Raw genomic sequence first — 4,078 nt, forward strand, 5'->3', positions numbered from 1 at the left:
TTTGTAGGAAGGTAAGAAGTTTTTTTTCTACATATTTTTTTGACGAACAAAAGAAATGAATCACTAGATGATTCATTTGTAAGATGATTTACAAGAAAAAATTCCTAAAAAAACATCTTTATGATTCATTTTTAAGTAAATTAAGAAAAAGTTCACTTTTGTGACAATTTTAGTGAATAACAACAAAATCATTGTATAAATGAATCATCGAGATGTTTTTTTGAGAATTTTTTCTTATGAATCATCTTACAAATGAATCATCTAATGATTCATTTTGTTTGTTCGCGAAAAAAATATGTAGAAAAAAAACTTCTTACCTTTCTACAAAAAATTTCCTTCTTATTTGATCTTGACTCTATATATATATATATATATATATATATATATATATATATATATATATATATATATATATATATATATATATATATATATATATATATATATATATGTTCAGGTTTATTTGAGACCATTCTAATTTTATCATATCGTGAGATCAAATCTAAAAATAATTTTAAAGTGTAAAATAAATGAAAAAATCCAAAAATTCTTTTTTTAAATATTATTTTCGGAACTTGAATTAACTAAAAAAATTTTAAAAAAATAAAAAAAGTTCCCGTTTTTTTTTTGAAAAATACGTGTTAAGTTTAATAATTTTCAAATATATTCTAAAAATCTAACAATTCTTTTTTTAAATATTATTTTCGGAATTAGAATTAACTAAAAAATATAAAAAAAATAATTTTTTTTTTAAAAAGTCCCATTTTTTTTTAAAATCCATGAAATATTCTAATAGAATATTACACTGTACATACTCTAAAAAATAATTTTAAACTGCAAAATAAAAGGAAAAATCCAAAAATTCTTTTTTTTTGAAATATTATTTTCGGAACTTGAATTAACTAAAAAAAATAAAAAAATAAAAATAAAAAAATACGTCTCACGGTCTCACAAAATTAGGCCGTCTTACATGAGCCTAACCCTATATTTTTCCAAATAAACCTTATTTACAAAAACGCCACTTGGTATCTCGACCATTCCTTTTTTGATCCAACGTTCCACCTTTAATTATCAGGTTCTCGGAAAACTTTGAGTTCTCAAATGATTATATATATATATATATATATATATATATATATATATATATATATATATATATATAAAATCATTTAAGAACTCAAAGTTTTCCGAGAACCTGATAATTAAAGGTGGAACGTTGGATCATAAAAGGAATGGTCGAGATGCAAAGTGGCGTTTTTGTAAATAAGTAGACAAAAAAAGGAGTGGTATCTTAATTAATTCATTCAGGGGTATTATAGGAATAAAAATAATTAAATGATTTCTTAAAAGTAATATATGATAAAATAAATTTTCATCTCTCTCTCCTCCCACTTTTCCTCTATCGCTCAAACCTACGATTCATCCTCCGACGACTCACCTCCATCGAATTGCCTTCAATCATTCATCTATTTCCATGCTTTCGATTCTGAAATTGCTTCTACTCACACGAATACGTTAAAGATAAACGACAAACCACATTTATCGTCAATATCTAGATCCCAATCGATCAAACTATCATCATCGATCATCAATCTATATGAAATATGAAATCTCCCAACGATTGAAGTTTCATTGTTGCTGAACTCCTTGATCTCACATTCTTCATAGGAAGAACTCCACTGAAGACGCTATGATTTTGAATCGTTTTATCAACCATCAATTCGTTCCCCAGAAGACACCGTAATCACTAACTTCATCTCGGCCTCCACTGTGGATTGAAAACCTGAATGAAGAAGATGATCCCTTGTCGATCGAAATTTAGGTATCATTTCTTTATATTTTTGACTCATGGCCTTTGTTTGACCTTTATGAATTGTTTTTGCCTAATTGTTAAATTGAACTAGTTTAATGAATATATCTTTAAAAAGAGTTAAATCCTTTTGTTGATTGTAGGTATAAAAATAGACACTTGTGTTATTGAAAAATATAGATATTTGTTTACACTCAACATGTTCGATGAAATGCCTAAATGAGAAATATCACATGTTAACTTCACTTGACTTCATGAATGATGAACCAATTCCAATTTAGGATTTTGTCCAAGTCAACATCGGAAATTTCGATGAACTTGTTGCCAATAAAGCCATCACACAGGTACTAACTATATCATTCTACCTAACGTGGCTGAAATTTGAGTTATTGTTTTTTTTATAGTGATGTATGACTGGATACATCTTCATGATATTCATTAAATATGTTAAAGGGTTAGTGTCTTGATACATTAATCCTAGTTTTTTTGTACAATTCCTAATCAGATCAAATATACTGTTTTGTTTTTACAAGATTTGCCTCAGAAATTTCCAGGTCACCCTGCTCTAGATGAAGGTGTTAGAAATGTTTTGAGATGTTTACTCATCGCATATGCTCCCCATAACCCCTCTGTTGGTTACTGTCAGGTCAACATTCAATTCATTTGACAACTAATATTGTATATTTTTTAGATATTCTTATAGATTATGTGAAATGTAATGAAATTGCTTAATGATGCTAATCTGTTGTATTACATTCAGGCCATGAATTTTTTTATTGGCTTATTACTTCTTCTAAGGCCTGAAGAAATTACTGCCAACAATTTTTCTTAATGTTTAGATTTCTAGGTACTAAACATTTCTCTAACTTTCGGATTTTAAGGGATCATTAACACTTCTAATTTTAAAATCTGAATTTTTTAAATTAATTTTAATTAATTCTAAACATAATTTGTAAACATGACCGATTTTATTCCGTTAGAATGAATTTTTGTTTGAATGATGTTCTTTCAGAGTTTAATTCTAGTAAAATATTAACGAAGAATAACAGATCTCTTGAACTCCTAGTTGAAGAATAACAACATTTTAATATTTTGATATACATTTGAACTTAAATACAAATTCATACATATTCTTACATACTAATAGCCTTCTACATTGTAATATATTTATACATATTCTAAAAGAATATCATTAAAAATCAGCATTCTTGAATATACAGTTAATGAATAAATACAAGTGTAATTCTTAAAAAATAAGAACATTCTTAAACTGTGAGTGTCATCAATCTTTGGCTTATTCTTCAAATCATTCTTATCAGGTCTTCAAGCCATTCTTCCGACCATGCCTATCACAAATGCAACAAAAACTAATAATGGTTAAAAACATGTTGCTTGCAATTCCTATTAATTTATACATTCTGGGAGAATACATATAATTCATTCCGGTATAATATACATAACATAATCTTGCATAATACATAGAATACAATCTCGCAGAATACATAGAATAAAATCTGCTAGTTATAACTTTACATGCCACTATAAAGAATTAAAAGCATGTGATTTTCCATTTGCAATCGTATTTCGCTATATATAAACATTCTAAAGCATAGAATTTATAAATGCATTCTGTCAGAATTACTATAATGTTACTTGCAATCCCTAGCATTTTATATATTCTGGAAGAATACATAAAATATGATAGAATACATAGAATATATTCTGATAGATTACATAAAATTTGCTACTAAATCAAGATTATAAAATTGTGAATAGTGGAACATGTTAAGTTTAATAATTTTCAAATATTAGAATGTTAGATTTTGATATTTTCCACATATTGCTTATTTAATCAGGTGATTACAAATGCTTTTGAGAAGAGTTTTCTCATTCATACAATGTTTAAGTTCTAAAATGTCTCAAATTTGTGAAAATCTCTTATAAACCCTTAATCAAATCTTCACCCTAAATTGATTGAAAAAATCAAATGCCAATAGCAAAGACTGATGTTACTCAGGTAATTAACAAATAAGGAGTTAATAAAACAACAAAAAAACATATCAAAAGGTTTAATGAAGAAAATAAAAGAAATACTCTTTGAGGCATTTCTACAAACACCTGGCATGCAACATAGAAATCAAAATTTCTTTCAGGCCATTTCTACAACAAAGCTGCCAAATTCTCTTTGAGGGATTTCTACAAACATCCATCGATTCTTAATCAAACGAACACCTATGTAATTCTGCCAAATCAAACAAGAACAAAAAG

This window comes from Lactuca saligna, chromosome 1 (assembly GCF_052625555.1).
Source record: "Lactuca saligna cultivar CGN05327 chromosome 1, ASM5262555v1, whole genome shotgun sequence".
Taxonomy (NCBI): domain Eukaryota; kingdom Viridiplantae; phylum Streptophyta; class Magnoliopsida; order Asterales; family Asteraceae; genus Lactuca; species Lactuca saligna.